Source organism: Lissotriton vulgaris, chromosome 8, assembly GCF_964263255.1.
Source record: "Lissotriton vulgaris chromosome 8, aLisVul1.2, whole genome shotgun sequence".
Lineage (NCBI taxonomy): Eukaryota > Metazoa > Chordata > Amphibia > Caudata > Salamandridae > Lissotriton > Lissotriton vulgaris.
In genome coordinates this window covers 355,067,290-355,085,365 of record NC_141696.1, presented here as the reverse complement: position 1 = coordinate 355,085,365, position 18,076 = coordinate 355,067,290, and positions in this window count along the sequence as shown.

Genomic DNA, 18,076 nt, shown 5'->3' with positions numbered 1-18,076 from the left:
CTCGCAAATATGCGATTTCGCTAATAGCGATTTTTGCATTTGGGATGATGAATCCCAAATGCAAAAATTGCACTCGCAAAGGGCCAGATTCTCAGAATCTGGCCCTTTGCGAGCGCAATTTCGCTTGATGAATCGGGCTGTTAGATGCTTATGTTAACTAAAACTCTAAAGAGCCCTCTTCCACAATAATCAATGGTTCACTCTTGAACCTGCAAAGATGAAATTGGTTCTTTGAAAATATGAACAGAAATTATGAAGAGAAAGCTAAAGTAAAGTATAAAGAATATGCAAAATTCTAGAAAGAAAAGATTGCAGTCGCAAAAAAAGAGACCACAGAATTAATCAAGAAATAGTTACATTTGATAAAGGAACTCTTTAGAGTTATAAACTCCAACAACCAACATCACAACCAGATTCTCCCTCTCCCTCGGTCTGAAGATTGATGTAAACAGATAGCCTTATACTTTGAGACAAATATTTTTAAAATCTGTGATAAAATTTCAATATCTCCCATACCATCTTTATAGTCCCCTGATAGGGTAAAATATACTGGAAGGCAGGTATGTCAGTAGAGCTACTGTAGTTAATAGAGTTTGAAATAATTACTTCTGCAACTCACACAGAGATCCTTTCCACTATACTGCCATCGGGATCAGTTCATGACCCCGCACTAACAAAAATACTGAAGGCTATAATATCTTTAGATTCTGAGAACATACTCCTCATTCCTACCTCCTGCATGCACTCAGCACCAGATGCCGCCACAACAGCTGCTTCTGCACCATATCTCATTCCACGGTAGGACCTTTCTCATGCACTCACTGCCACTTCACTTGCACCAACACACCAGCTCCACGCGCCACACATACTCATCTGCTCTAGGGCATGGATAGCCCTCGGTTGATAAGTATACTATACAAATCCTCATTACATAACATAATAAACAAAGCTAATGTTTGGACTAAAGAAAGCGTCATGGCAGGGCTTCCCATCAAATCAGGAAATGGTAAATATTCTGTGATATACAACAGTCTAAAACCCTGTCCTATCAAACCAATTAAAACTAGAATTTTGCTAGTTACTAATGACCCACAAAAGTTCAATATGCCAAACTGGTCTCCTGAAATTAGAATATGCCCTACTCTAGTTAATTAAATGAAAATCCTTGGGATTACAATTGACGCAAACCTATGACTCAACAAACAAGTTGCAAATGTAACTAAAACTTGTCTTAGGCAATTAAAATACTTAAAGAGCTTGCTGCCTTTTTTAGAAGAAAATCTCCATCCTCTAGTTGTGGCAGCACTAATACAGTCCCATTTGGATTATAGCACTGCTGGCTACTTGGCAATGCCGAAAGCCCTAGTGCAACACTTAAAAATGTCTAAATGTTTTCCTTTTTTCAGTGTGTCTCATGGCTACCCTTGTTTTAGTCAATATGGTTTACATAGCACCAAGATACCCAGGTGATAGTGCTCTATACAAATACATATTCATAGACCATCTTTAGATCCCCTCAAGTCTCTATCTAATAGAGTCTGGATGGCTACCATGCACCTGAAAAAGCCTGAGCTAATATTATTGCACCTTTTCCCTACCCAATAGACCTCTCACCTAAAAAGCGAATGGGGGAATTCCAATCCCACTAAAATGGGAACTTCAGTTTCTGACACGAAGACCTGACATTGTCTCTCATCAATGAGGTGTGTAGTGCACAAGGCACTCTAAATGTTGCAAAAGTAGTTACAAGACACAGCTCAGGCAATATGTTAGGACTAAAATGGTCTTTAGCAAGTTCAGGGTTATTTATTGACTCAACTGGAGCTGGAGCACCAAAGGTAAGGTGGGGGAGGCAAACCAAAACCTGTACCCCAATAACAAAGGCACCATAAATTGCAACACAATGGTTCCTCGTGATTTGGACCATGCAATGATTGGTCGCCTTGGAAGCCTTCATGAAAAGAAGGAAACAGTAGTGTTTATATAGGGCTTGAAAATAGGAGACATGGACACCCTACAAAAGGTAAAGATTTTGAGAAATCTCTTAATCGTCACCACAGGATCGCTGGCTGAGGAGCTCGATGGCAGATTGTAGATACGTTGCACAGTGATGCAGTTCTTTGTGGAAGTGCAGTAACATGTTTAGCCCTTTGTTGTTCACTAGTATATTTTCTTCCCTTTTGTAATACATATGATTGTATTAATATATTAAAAGAATTTACTATAGTGCAACTGCACCAATATGGTACGAATCCGCTGGACAATGAACTCGCAATTCCTGCAGGTGTTAAGGGTCTCTCAAAAGCGGCTGCCATCTTGGGCATGGCCTTGTGCAAAACCTGCACCCATTCTGTACTCGCTGCTTGCCTTTCTGTATGTAAACCAGGCAACATCGAGTATCGATCCAGACCCGATGTCTAATCATTCGACAATGAGCGCTGCCATTGACCACAGGATAAGGAACAGCCCTACCCTAATAGAACTGCACAGAAGAAACATTAGCTGGAGACCTGGTTTCACCTTGGAGTGCACCTAGAGGAACAAACTCTTGCAAACAATGCTACATTTCAGTTAGTCAGAGTTGCTAGGTCTGAGGACTAATCCCTAACTAAGGAACACATTTGCATTTGCCAACCAAAAGAATTACAGGTGTGCACTTATTTCCTAATGAACTAACCAAATACTGTATTACTCTTTTAAAGACTGTTGCTCCTAATTATCTGTGATGTAACATAATCTCATTGAGCTCCTGAGTAACGTTTTGCTATGGTACTAAGCCATACCAAAATGGGTATGAGTGTATTGCATTGTTTGTGGATTTCAGTTCATTGTTTCTTGCATTGCTGACTTACCATAATGTTCTATTTTTTCTCGTTCCTTATGTTGGCTGCATGCTCACGCACAGTTTAGGGATGAAGTTTCGGCAAAACCGATACAATGCGGAGGGAGTGCTCAAGGCTCCTAAAGAGATACGGTTGGTGACACTGAATATTGAGATATCAAGTTCATTTGTGTGTTACACTCAGCAGGAAGTGATACAAATGGTAACTCTGATTCAATTTCATATAATTGAAAACAGAGCATTAAAGTCTGGATACAACGTGTGCATCAATTGGTGAGATCTTAAGGCATCACATAGAATCCTGACGGAGCCAAGAGGACATGTTCTCTGGCTTCCCACCCCCTTCCTCCTCACTTGTCTCAATGGTCAGATGTGTGAATACACGTGGCAGAGCATGGTTTGTCCATATCATCCCTACAGGCCCTGCTGGACATTGGGGACCACGTATTTCTTGATTCCTAGTGATTTGATCATTGGCTAGTGGCAGATAGTCTTAGTCCCTAGTGTAAGAGAACACCATGTTCTCCTCCCCAGATGACCCGTTTCAGTTCTGGGTTCTAGTTCTGGGTCATGCTGTGTAGATTCAGTAATAACCACAAAGTCTCCATCAAAATACTTACAAACTCTTTCAGAGGGTGAGACGTAGAGATGAAAAAGTTGTTAACCGCATCGCTGCGGCGGCTTTTCCCGCTGTGTTCTGCAATTTTCAGAATACCGCGTTACATGAGGAGCTCAGCTCGTCATCTGCATACGAGCGCCGTAGCTGATGACGAGCTGAGCTCGTCATCAGCAGCGAAGAGGTTAAATATTCCGATAATAATACACAGGAAAACCATAGGAGCTTTGCACAGGGGCGTTTCTAAACATGTATCAGTACCCACTCTTGACTAGTGATGATTTCTTTTTTGATGGGTTTTGCAAAAGCTCTCACACTGGTAGTTCAACAGCTGAACTAACAAGCATTAGCAAAATCAATAGGTCTCACCTATACAAGAGCTATTGGCTTTGGCAACATGCTTGTTCCATGTTGTACACCAGCATGGCTGCTTTTCAGCATGGCTAAAAGTTAGTGGCGTAGAGTGTCCTAGACCTAAGTGGGTGAGTAGAGTGTTGTAGACTGGATTTGTTGGATTAGAGTGTTGTAGGGTGGAGTAGGGGGAGTATAGTGTCGTAGAGCTGAGTAGAGGGAGTAGAGATCAGTGGTTCAGTGGTGGCCGAGAGTATAGTAGAGTGCAGTGTCATAGAGTAGAGTGGAGTGGAGTAGAAATGAGGGGGATGGAATAGGGTAGAGTGGGTTGGAGTAGAATGAGTTAGTGGGGTGGATTGGGGTAGAATGGGTTGGATTGAGTGGAGTGGGGTGGATTGGAGTGGGTAGACTGGATGGGGGGATTGGATTGCAGTGAGTGGATTAGAATGGGGTGAGGTGAGGTAGATTAGAATAGGCGGATTTGAAGTTGGGTCAATTAGAGTGGAGTGGAGGGAGGTGAATTGGACTGGACTAGAGGGGGTGGATTGGATTGGGGTGAGGTGAGGTGGAATGGACTTTAGAGGGTGGTTTGGATTAGAGTGGGGTGGATTGGACTGGAGTGGGATGAATTTGATAGGAGTGTGCTGGTTTGGAGTGTGGTGGGCTGGATGAATTGAATTGAGTGGGGTGGGCTGCACTGGAGTGGGGTGGATTGGACTGGGGTAGAGTGGGATGGATTGGAGTGGGGTAGATTGGATTGCAGAGGGGTGGATTGGATTGGTGTGTGGTGGATTGGATTGGGGTGAGGTTTGATTGGATTGGGGTGAGGTCTGATTGGATTGGAGTGGGATGGATTGGAGTGGGGCAGATTGGGGTGGAGTGGGCTGGATTGGAGTTTGGTCGATTGGTTTGAATTGGAGGGGGCAGATTGTTTTGGATTGGAGTGGAGCAGATAGGAGTGGGCCAGATTGTTTTGGATTGAAGTGGGGAATATTGTTTTGGATTGGAATGGGGCAAATTATTTTGGATTGGAGTGGGGCAGATTGTTTTCGTTTGGAGTGGGGCAGATTGGAGTGAGCAAGTTTGTTTTAGATTGAAATGGGTCAGATTGTTTTGGATTGGAGTGGGGCAGATTTGTGTGGGGCGGATTGGAGTGGGGCAGACTGTTTTGAATTGGAATGTAGTGGATTGGTGTGGGATGGATTGAGGAGGGAGTGGGATGGATTGTGATGACGGGGAATGGTTTGGAGTGTGGTACATTGGATTGGGGTGCATTGGATTGGTGTGGGCTGGATTGGATTGCTGTGGGGTGGATTGTGGTGGAATGGAGTGGGCTGAATTGGGGGAGGTAGATTGGAGTGGGGCAGATTGTTTTAGATCAGAGTGGGCATATTGTAGTGGGCAGATTGTTTTGGATTAGAGTGGGGCAGATTGGCCTGAGGTGGATTATAGTGGGGCAGTTTGTTTTGGATTGGACTGGGGCAGATTGGAGTGGGATGGATTGGAGTGTGGCAGATTGTTTTCGATTGGACTGGGTCAGATTTGAATGGAGTGGACTGGAGTGGGCAGACTGTTTTCGATTGGAGTTGGGCAGATTGGTTTGAATTGGAGTGAGGTGGACTGGAGTGGAGTAGATTGGAGTGGGGCTGATTGTTTTAAGTTGGAGTGGGGAAGATTGGTTTGGAATGGAGTGGGGCAGATTGGCGTGTGGCGGATTAGAGTGGGGCTGACAGTTTTGGATTGCAGTGGGATGGTATGGGGTGGGGCAGACTGGAGTGGGGCAGATAAGAGTGGATCAGATTGGTTTGGATTGGGGTAAATTGAAGTGGGATGGATTGAGGTGTGGTCGAATGTTTTCAATTGGAGTGGGGTAGGCTGGAGAGGGCAGACTGTTTTGGATTGGAGTGGGGCAGATTGTTTCAAATTGGAGTGGGGCGGACTGAATTGGAGCAGATTGGAGTGGGGCAGGAAGTTCTGGATTGAGTGGGGCAGACTGTTTTGGATTGGAATGGGGCAGATTGTTTTGGATAGGAGTGGGGCAGATGTTGTGAATTGGAATTGGGTGGATTGGAGTGGATCAGATTGGAGTGGTGGGGCACATTGTTTTGAGTTGGAGTGGGCAAGATTGTTTTGGATTGGAATGGGGCAGATTGTTTTTAGTTGAGTGGGGTAGTCTGTTTTGGACTGGAATGGGCAGATTGTTTTTGATTGGAGTGGTGCAGATACTTTTGACTAGAGTGGGGCAAATTGAAGTGGGGCATATTGGAGTGGGGTGGGTTGGGAGGACTGGAGCTTGGTGGATTGGAGTGGATTGGATTGGGGTGAGTGGTTTAGATTGGAGTGATTGGATTGAGTGAGGCAGACTGATGTGGGGTGAGGTGGGGTGGATTGGCGTGGATTGGAGTGGGGTAAATTGAAGTGGGATGGATTGAGGTGTGGTACATTGTTTTCAATTGGAGTGGGGTAGGCTGGAGTGGGCAGACTGTTTTGGATTGGAGTGGGGCAGATTGTTTTAAATTGGAGTGGGGCGGACTGAATTGGAGCAGATTGGAGTGGGGCAAGAAGTTCTGGATTGAGTGGGGCAGTCAACTGTTTTGGATTGGAATGGGGCAGATTGTTTTGGATAGGAGTGGGGCAGATGTTGTGAATTGGAATTGGGTGGATTGGAGTGGATCAGATTGGAGTGGGGCACATTGTTTTGAGTTGGAGTGGGCAAGATTGTTTTGGATTGGAGTGGGGCAGATTGTTTTGAGTTGAGTGGGGTAGTCTGTTTTGGACTGGAATGGGGCAGATTGTTTTTAGTTGAGTGGGGTAGTCTGTTTTGGACTGGAATGGGCAGATTGTTTTTGATTGGAGTGGTGCAGATACTTTTGACTAGAGTGGGGAGAATTGAAGTGGGGCATATTGGAGTGGGGTGGGTTGGGAGGACTGGAGCTTGGTGGATTGGAGTGGATTGGATTGGGGTCAGTGGTTTAGATTGTGGTGGATTGGATTGAGTGAGGCAGACTGATGTGGGGTGAGGTGGCGTGGATTGGAGTGGGGCAGATTGGAGAGGGGTGGATTGGGGTGTACTGCATGATTATGTGTTAAAGCATCATTTCAGAAATGACACATAAGAAAGAAACAATGTTCCTGTGCAATAAAATAATCCTCATCTTATGAGAATAGCACCCACGAGCAAAAACAAATGAAAACATGAGTTCATAGAGAGCAAAGAATACTTGGCAAAATAAAAGAAAGTTAGCTATAGAAAGTAATCTTTGCAATTTTGTTTACTTCTGAGCTTGGGACAGCACCAGAGGAGTTGCATCAGGGTGCCTGGATGCCTGCAATTGTGCCAACATCCATCAAAGATGCCAGGTTTCAATTTCAAAATGCTAACCAGGGTACAATACTACTAGCGAATTATTTTGAGCATGGCTTCTCTCCCAGAGGCACAGAAGGAGAAGGCATGTTTTCTTTAGAGTCTGTCTGTCCATTAAGTAGGTGTTCTGCCTCCTGTTTTTTTTAGCTGGGGATTTGCTGGAGTCTGGCACTCCATTCAGGAAGTTGTACATTTCTAAGAGCAGTTGATTGTCATCTGTTCTTGTAATTGACCATTTTTCAAACTTTATGAGTTGCCTGCTGGCATGGGGGGGACCCGGTGATTTATGGAGGTGTATCACCAATGTTACTGGGCAGGGACTCCGCTAGCCTCATAGTTAGAATCGAGCCCCGAATTTTCCTGGACGATAAAAAATTCCGCTGCGATTGGAGTTATATCGCCAACAAGTGTACAAGGGACTGGTTGATCCTCATTATCAGCACAGCTCAGCGCCTGAGTGAGGAGGTCCTGAAGGAGATTGCTGAACTAGAGGAAACTATCAAACGGGACAATAGTTTCACTGATGCTAAGGAACATCTAGAAAAGATAAATATAGACCTGGATGAATACAAGGAATACATGGTGACACAGAAAACCAGAGGACTACAGCGTAATCTCCAACGTTACACACACGAGTGGGCTTTTCCATACACCAACGATACGTACTATCAATCAAATCAAGAACAACAGCCACAGAACAGCAGTAATAGAAGCGGTAAGACACCACGATTTCAACAACGGAAAAGAACACCAGCAAACTGGTCTTTTGCCAATACATCAAGTGAGGAAGACCTAGAACCGGGTCCCAGCACCAGTAGAGTCAGATTTAATCAACCAGAAACATCCAACACTGATCTAAATACCTTGTTGAGGAATTTTTTAGAGCAGGGTCAAGCTTCCAACAAAGGCCCGGGATTCCAACAACAACAAGGAAGGGGGAGAGGACGCGGAAATCGCCCACAACAACAATGGCAAACCTCCTCACCACGACTGACGCGGAGCAAGGGGAAGAAACCGCTGTAAACAGCATTGTAGTAAATCTATCTAGCTACCACTTGACAGTTGCGGAAGAGAAGATGCTAAACAAAGGGTTGGGCTTTGTGCCCACACCTAATCACGATGCCTTCAGGTGCCGAACCGAGTTTTATGAAACAATGCGTAGAATAAAACTCAGGAAATTTTTTGCGAAACAAATATCTGAAGAACCTACTGGTTTTCACTCAAACTTAAGAAAACCCTCGTCGTTTTGTCCAACCTATGCATCTATTGGCCCTGAGACTGCAGTGTTTGAGGCCAAAGTCCTGGAAGAGATTACAGAAATTGAAAACAAAAACAAGTCTGCGGTTTTCAAAAACATGACGAAAGACGACTGGGAATCCATCAAGTCCCTTCAGAACAACGATAAAATAATCATAAAAAGCGCCGATAAGGGCGGCGCAATTGTGATTTTAAATATGGCTGACTATGAAGCAGAAGTTCGAAGACTTCTGGATGTTAGAGCCAATTACCAACCTCTAGTTAGAGACCCTACACCTGAACTAAGAGAGACTATCACCCAACTAGTTGCGAATGCAAAAGAAAAGAAATGGATAAGTGCCAAAGAGGCGGAGTTCCTCATCAACACCAACCCGAGGACTCCGGCCTTTTATATCCTCCCGAAGATACATAAGCCTGCCAGGCCACCCCCTGGCAGGCCCATCGTGTCAGGGATTCAATCTATATTGGAACCTTTGTCCCAATTTGCAGACTACTACCTGCGTGAATCAGTTATAACTCAAAACTCTTATGTAAAAGACACCACAGATATTCTGAACACCCTGGACTCCATGTCGTTTAATCCAGCAACAGAATATATTGTAACCATAGACATCGAGTCTTTATACTCCTGTATCCCTCAGGAAGCAGCACTCATGGCAATAGCAAGAGCCCTGAATAAACAAGAATGGTTCTATGATGCACCACAGAGCTTCATATTACAGTGCGTTGAACTAGCACTGACAAGAAACTATTTTTGCTACAAAAACGACCTCTTTTTACAAGTAACCGGAACTTCGATGGGTGCGACGATGGCACCTAGTGTAGCTTGTATCTACGTAGGTCAGTTTGAGGAGCACGTCATCGAATCTGATAACAACCCTTTTAAAGATCATTTACGTTTATGGAAACATTATATCGATGACGTGCTCCTAATTTGGTCGGGTGAAGAAGACTCACTTGTACAGTTTTTAAACTGGTTAAACACCCAGGACATGAGCCTTCGGTTCACATGGAAATACCATCACACAAGCGCTGTCTATCTCGACCTGGACATTGAAGCCTGTGAGGGGAAATTCGCTACCAGTGTACATCAAAAACCTACCGACAGAAACTCGCTACTAGCCTACCACTCATACCACCCGAGGGCACTAAGGGACAACCTCCCAGTAGGCCAATTTATGCGATACAGAAGGAACTGTTCCTCTACGGATGTATTTAAAGAACAAGCAAAAGACCTTAGCAGTAGACTACAAGCACGAAATTACCCTAGTAAAGTGATTCGGCAAGCGAATAAAAGAGCCTTGAACACACCACGAGCAGCCCTCTTGGAATCACAGGCGAAAGAAAAATCAGAATGCCTTCCCGTAGTCATGACCTTCGATCCACTGGCTTCTAAAATCCGTCAAGCCATCAGAAAACACTGGCACATTCTGTCGACACAAGAGCATAAGATGCCACCTCCTCGCTTTGCGTTTCGTAGGGCCCAAAATCTTAAAGATAAATTGTTCCATACAAGGATGACAGAAAAAACCTCCACTGAGAAAACCACCGTACCTAACGGGCACTATCCGTGTGGGAGTTGCTCGGTCTGCCACCTCACGAAAAAAAGCATAACAGTTGTACTAAAATCTGGCAAGGTATGGTCACTAAACCACTTTAGCAACTGCAACACCACAAACGTGGTGTATAGACTCACTTGTGAATGCGGACTTGAGTACATTGGATTAACAACGCGCAAGATCAAACTCCGCATACAAGAACATCTAAGCACCATACGACAAGGCAAACTGACCACAAAGCTGGTGCAGCATTGTCATCGAAATAAACATTCATTTACCTGGGTGGTACTGGAGAGAGTTTTGGGGGAGACCCAGACTGTAGAAAGACGTCTACTGACAAAGGAGGCACGTTGGATATTTCAAGAGCAGAGTGCACAACGGGGTCTTAACGAACTGTTGGAATGGAACAAGCTACTCTAAAACAATGATATAGGTGTTCCTTGGCACAGCGTTCTAAGGTCCCATATGACTAAATACTGTCCTGTTTCCTCGCACAGCCTTTCTTTCTTCTTTGTTTTCGCTGAGGAGTTTGAGCTGTTACAAAGATTTTCCCTTTTAATTCTACTCAATGAGTTTTTTTTAAAAATAGGGGTCTTGATAATGAAAAATGATAATACTGGAATTTTTAGTTCCCTCTTTCCAAGGTATTTAGTGGTTACTTTGTCCAGTATATGAGTACATCTATCACCATAAAAAGATCGATTTCTGTTACCATGCAGTGAATTGATTTTTCATCTCAATTCACTGTGAAGACTGAATCAACTTGTTAATCAACTTGTTGGTAAACGCAGCATGAATACAGAAATATCGTGCTTTAAAATCCATACAGTGCATTGGCTTCATATGTGGTAGTAGAGCAGCATGAGCATTAATGACAAACGTAGCGATAATTGTCAGCCTATGTTATGCATTTTCCACGTATATTACACTATAACCTCGGTTTGTTTACATTTTAGAGAGGTACTACCCAAACACACTGACGTTTAAACATCATAAAATGTTGGCCCAATCAAAAACACTAGCCCCTGTGCCTCGCAATTCAAGGACCAATAAAAATCGTTTTTACAATACAGCCCTATGACGCGTTACCCACGTGACGCCAAGAACCAATCGGTAGCCTAGAACGAAAATAAATAGTACACTCCCCAAACACTCGGCGATCCGGTGTTGAGAAGACGCCGCCCGTGCCTTCTCCACAGGTAACCGCCGCGCGGTGGTAAACCCGCTCTGACAACAGGAGACCCGGTAAGATTAGACAGGCTGTCTCTAATGTCGGCCCCCTATTGGCCTTTCATTTTTCCCTGCAATAGATACAATTTAAGGGAGCACGAGACCATACTTACCGACTGGAAGTGGGTCTTTTGACGTCCAAAGACGCGATCATAAGTGGTATGATAGCAAAAGCCGAGAACCAGGTAATGAACATTCCCCTCATGGTTGTGAGAGAACAGTACACGGCATAATCACAGGCAGCTTCTCATACATGCCTTTTTTTGATTTACAGCACGCTCAACATAGTACTGCTGGCAGTGGCTTTTTTTAAAAAACATTTGCCCTGAAGAAATTGCCTGAAATCCTACCATGGCAATGAAACATGTCGGCAGTGAGTTGAAAGCGAATCGATAGGTAGTATTCGCTTTTCTCCTCTTTTAAGTTTATATGCTTACTGTGGCAGACAAGAAGATACAAATAAAAAGGTTCATGTTTCTTGCATGCACAGTATATGTTTTTTTGTTATATGTTGAATGTTGTTAGTCCTTGTCACATATAAGTTTATGTACACTGCACCATTCACTGTCTATTTACTTTTGGGAGTCGGACACGTTTGCGTTAAGCTAGTGGACACCGATGATGAGAACAGGGCTAACCTGGTGAGTACCAACCAGGAGCCCCAATGGTGGTGCGCCCGTGAGGTGTCCTCTAGCTATTCACACATTTTTTCAAATGTCGTCTTTCTAGTGAATGTTAGTACTGTGTTGTCTAATGTTAGATTTATCAGAGAGTGGCTATTTTTACTAACTACTTTTGGCAAGTTTCTTGAGCATGACAACTACTTCTATTTTTAGAAGAGCAATTGGAATGATCTATTGACAAATCCAAGTATGCCCATAGATTTATAGCAAGTATTGCCTTTGGGACTAGGTTTTTGTGTTTTGTGACTGAATGAGTGGAGGGTTACCTAGTCCCAGAAATCCCTCTTAACTCCTAGTATTTGAGCATGTTTTCTTTAGAGTCTGTCTGTCCATTAAGTAGGTGTTCTGCCTCCTGTTTTTTTTAGCTGGGGATTTGCTGGAGTCTGGCACTCCATTCAGGAAGTTGTACATTTCTAAGAGCAGTTGATTGTCATCTGTTCTTGTAATTGACCATTTTTCAAACTTTATGAGTTGCCTGCTGGCATGGGGGGGACCCGGTGATTTATGGAGGTGTATCACCAATGTTACTGGGCAGGGACTCCCTTGGTGGATCGGATTTGTTCAGTGTGGTCAAACAGATCACATATTCTTGTGCAGTTGGTCTCTTGAAACGAGTGGTGAGTGTGAGTGGATAAGGATGTGCAGCTAGGCCCTTGGTGGTGATGGTCCTATCCCATTCATCTACTAACGCTTGTACCTCTGGTGACATATAGACACCTGGGCAAAGTGCTTTTTCGGAAGCCAGGGAATTTTCCAGATATTAATTCCTCCTATTGTCTTGTTGATAAAGCACCAGTGGGTTTCCATGAGGGGCCTGTTCTATTCTATCATTCATTATAGTTGAACAGTGAGATAGAAGTGTCCAGGCCCCCCTTTTCCACTGGCAGATAACATCAGTTCTTAGCCATGCATGGTTTCTTGTCCTCCCAGATGACTGCCTAAGTCGTTTGTTGGAGTTTGCCCAATGCATGTGTGGGTGGCTGCAGTGGGAGCGCCTCCAAGATGTACAGTGTTTTTGAAGAAAGGTAATTTTGTACTGCTGACATCCTGCCCACCAATGGGAGACCCCCCCGCCCTGGACTTCTACATCTGTAAATCTGAGCAGCATATGGTGGCGAAGTCCGAATTATAGCATTCCACCGTTAGCTCTGGTGAGGGGGCACATTTGTAGACCTGGTAGTCCACTCAATGGCTCATCCATGGGAAGGGAAAGGGACATTCTAGCTGGGCCGCTTTGTGGGACAGTGAGGTTTAGGATGTGTGATTTATGAACATTACTTTTAGAATCAAACATTTTTATTACGTGGTAGCATGATAGTAAGTACACAGCTTAGCTGCCTACATCGGGGTGCCAGCAGAGCGAAAACTGAATAAGACTACACAGAGTTCTGGTCTACATCCCAGAGGATGACCTCGCGATGAGTTCTAGCCTTAAATAAACATTAATGCACCCCGCAAAGATACCACTTTTATAAGAAAACAAAAAAAACAAAGAAACACCCCTGCCTCCCCCAACCCCCAACCCACCCTCCACCCCCCCTCCGCATCAGTTCGAGCCCACCTAATGCATCGCAACACACCCACTAAAGCAATGGACAATCATCTAGCAATTCAATCAGTGGATGCACCAGGTGGTTCTAATGGTATGACCAGGAGGATCTTCAGATATTTCAGGCACGTTACTTCTCTAATATCTTTGGTAAGAATCTGCAAGAAAGGGGCCCACAGTTTCACAAATTCTTTGCCTTTCCCATCTACACTAAGCGATAGGCGCTCCATTGCTAAAAGTTGCCAGAGTCGATGGATCCAATCTTGAGGGTCTGGAACTGTCAAGGATCCCCAATGCGCTAAGAGCACCTGCCGTGCTGCAAGCAATGCCATGGCAATCTGCTCACCCCTCAATGATTTCAGCGGGAAAAACTTAGGATGGGGAAGCCCCAGCAGTGTATAGTCAGGTGCACGTGGCAATGTAATCTGAAACGCTGCATCAACATCATCAACGATTGCTGTCCAATAGCGCACCAGTTTTGGACAGTACCAGGGCAAATGCACCAGGGTACCAGTAAGTCCACACCCCCACCAGCAGATGTCTGACTTGGACCTGTCTCAACTCTTAATACGCACTGGTGTAGAATACCAGTAAGTAACCACCATATATGCAGATGCCGCACCTGCCATATCGGAAGCAGTGTGATGCACTCAGTAAAAAATGTGTTCCCACTCTTTGTGCAATAAGGGCCTCCCTAGTTCAGCCTCCCATCTGATTTGCGCCTTTGTGCGGTGTCTCTTCGGATGTGTATAGATCATGGAGTAAAGTTCAGATATGAGTTTACAATCATCTTTTTTATACACCAGCCATTTTTCGAAGGTTGTCAGGGGGAGAGACATGAGTACGAAGTTCTCAGAACGTGTAATCCAGTGTGCGACCTGCGAGTAGTGGAAGGCATCTTACGCCAGTAGATCATAATCTTCACGCAACTGAGGAAAGGGGCTCAAGCCCTCAACATTAAAAAGGGAACCTACTCTCTTGCAACCTTCCTCCCTCCAGCGATGGAAGATTGGGAACGCACATCCTGGCAGAAAGTCGGGATTGTCCACGATGGGGGACATAGGAGAAGGAAATGTGGTCCAACCTTTTGGACCTGCTAATCGGTCCCACACCTTGAGGTCAGGGAAGTAACCGGGGAGGAATACAGTCCCCACACTCTATGCCTACGCAGGAGCCACAATTTGAGCCATATGTTCCGCCCGGCCACTGATTGGTCCTTACATTTCCAATGTTTGCTAGATAGGGGTCTGTTCCATTCGGTGATGTAGTGGAGGCATGTCGCCTGGTAGTAAGCACCCACCAGCGGGAAGCCTAGCCCTCCCTGTGCCTTCAAAGAGGTCCGATGTGCGAACGTGAGACCCAGCTTCTTGTTGTCCCATAGGAACTTATTAAGAAGTTCTTGCAATTTACGAAGTGTGCCCGGCAGTAGGCTTAAAGAGAGCATTTGGAAGATGTACAAGATGCGTGGAAGCACCGTCATCTTCACTGCCATTACCCTCCCGTACCACACCAACTTGAGACGTGACCAGGCAGCCAACGCCTTGGTCATTTGCTCCAACAATAAGGAGTAGTTGAGAGCGGCCGTCCTAGCGATGGATGAGGTCAGATGAATGTCCAGGTATGTGATGTCCGTCGGTACCCATTGGAATGCAAAGTCTTGCTGTAGATCCTGTACCTCAGCCTCCGCGATAAAGATATTAAGAATCTGCAACTTTGTAAAGTTAACTTTGAACCCTGCAATGCTCCCAAAAGCAGTAAGCTCCCTAGTCAGGTATCGCAGAGTTGACTGCGGCTGAGTGAGTGAGAGGATGACGTCATCAGCATACATACTAATTTTATGTGTGTCAGCTCCAAATTTAAGGCCCACAATGTCAGGGTTTAACCGAATGCGTTGGGCGAAAGGCTCCATATAGAGCACAAATAAAAGTGATGATAGGGGACAGTCCTGGCGCGTTCCGCAGGCAATGGGGAAAAGGGTCGATTTGCAACCCCGTGGGGAGGCATATAAGCAACTAACCCATCGGATAAAGTTATCCCCGAACCCAAATGCGCACAGTACCGCGAACAAGTACTCCCAATCAACGCGGTCAAAGGCCTTTTCTGCGTCAATCGAGAGAATGAAGGCCTGTGTGCGCGCTTGGTGTATCAGGTCAAAGAGGTGCAGTAATTGTTTAGTGTTATCCCCTCCTTGCCGCATCGGAATAAAACTGGACTGGTCCGTGTCTACAATATCATCCATAAGGGGACTAAGGTGTGAGGCTAAAACACCCGCAAACAGCTTCACGTCACTATTAAGGAGCGAGATTGGATGGTATGACCCACAATCTTTGGGTTCTTTTCCAGGCTTAAGGATTACAGAAATGGCCTCCTCCGATATTGTAGGCGTTACTTACCCGGTGTCTAGGAAGGAGTTAAAAAGCCGCGTTAAAAGGGGAGCCAGCTTCACGCAAAATGTTTTATAAAACAGCGCCGGGAAGCCATCCAGGCCCGGTGACTTAGCTACCTTTAGCCGCGCTATTGCCGATATGACCTCTTCTATGCGAATGGCTGAGTCCAAATTATCAGCCGAAGATTTGAGTAATGGAGCTATATTGCAGGAATTCAAGTAATCCCTTGGGTCATGCAAGTGGGCATCTCCCTTCAGATAAAGGCGCTGATAAAACTGACGAAAGGCATCAACAATAAGGGCATCTGTGGTATGTTCCACCCCTTTCTGGTCCCGTACGGAATAGATTGCAGACATTTGCACTTGCACTTGTAGCCTATGCGCTAGCATCCTCCCACACTTATCTCCACTGAGGTAGAATTTGTGCCGCAGCCTCAGAAGAGCATGCTCAGCCCTATCTAGATCCAGGTGCTTCAGCATGCCTCTCCGCGTTTCCAACTCTCTCCAAACTCTCGGCACCCCGGTCCGCTTGTGAATTGCCTCCAGTTCTCCCACCTCCTTTTCCAACTTTGCGTGCTGCGAGGGGTGTGCCCTCATGGTCATTCTCAGAGAGGTAGTGTACTATTGTATCGCGGATCCGATTGGTGACTTCCTCAGAGTGAAGAAGGGATTCACGGAGTCGCCAGCCCGGCGGAGTTGAGTGTGAGCATCATGCTGGAAGCAGGACTGAAATGAGGGCATGGTATGTGAGGGAGCAGGGGGGTGATATCCGCTGCGTGAAAATGAGGGAGGAGAGAGGAAGAGGCTAAAAAGTGATCTGATATTTTGTGTGCCGCAGAAAAGTAGGTATAGTCGCGCTCCTTAGGGTGTTGTATACGCCACACATCACACATCCCACAGTCAGACAACCATTGTTTCCCAACCTGCGACAGAGCCCCTGCCTGATTAGACCTCTGCCATGGTCTGTCCAGCTCCGGATCCATGACAACATTTAAGTCCCCCTGATCAAAAGCACCGCATCAGGAGAGGCAAGAACCTTGGACAGAGCTAGGCGTAAAAAGGTCTCCTGCCGTTCATTCGGTGCCCTATTGTCAATTGTATTTCCCCCACTGTATTCTAACAGCCACCAACCTGCCCTTTATTTCCGTCACTGTGGAAACTACTTTGTATTGCAAGCGCGCATAAAGAGGATCGCCACACCATTCTTCTTGGACGGCCCGAGGACCAAATCTGCTGTGGGAAGCGCCTATCCCTCATGCGTCTGGTGTCTTTAGCTAAAAGGTGGGTTTCTGGGAGCAAACAAACATCAGCCCCGCATTCTCTGAATGGGAGAGTATTGCAGATCTCTTTACAGGATTATTTAACCCTCGCACATTCAAGATGACAATTTTCAGATCCCTACCCATCGCAGCAGTGGGGAGGAGAAAGGCTATGCAACCACTCAAGATCACCTGAATCAAGGACAATGAAGATCATCTCACACAACCTAGTGGCCTGCTAATCTTGCCCGTGAACGGATGCAGAGCCCCAAAGTAACCCCCAAACAACCCCATGCTTAAACCATAATAAACCCCAAAAGGAAACAAGACAGTTAGGAAACAAGGAAACATGACAAAAGTTTGTCTCAATGGTCAACGTCCAGTGGAACGTAGCACAGACCCAATCCGAACCAGATTGTACATGACTATTACTCCGGTGACCAGAGTGTAGCGTCACTCACACAGCCGAAGCGCCCCCTCCCTCTGGCGCCAAACGAAGCACCCAAGTGGCAGCCATGCATAGCACATCAAGGAGCCTCAGGACGCTCTGTAACCTGTACCACTGATGAGAGGGCCGCCTCCCTCTCCAACTTGCTAGCAGCCGTGTCAGGCATGGAACTTGGCAGCGATCTCCCAACCCATTGCCATTCAGAGGAACAACGACTTCTGCGGGGGAGTAGTTTAGCATCCCCTGTCCAGGCGGGGGTCTTCCCAATACCCAACGTGTCAAACGCTTCCTCCAGGGATCGGAGCTGTAGCAATTTGCCTTGGTACCTGAAGATGAGGCGGAACGGGTGGCCCCAGGAGTAAGGAATATTTTGCTCTCGGAGGTGGTTGGTGATGGGCTTAAACTCTCTATGCTTAAGCAATGTGGAAGCCGCCAAATCCTGAAAAAGCGTGGGTTGGTGACAGCGGAACTGCGCTGGATTAAGGTCTCTAGCCTTACTCAGGATGCATTCCTTCAGTTGAAAGTCATGAAC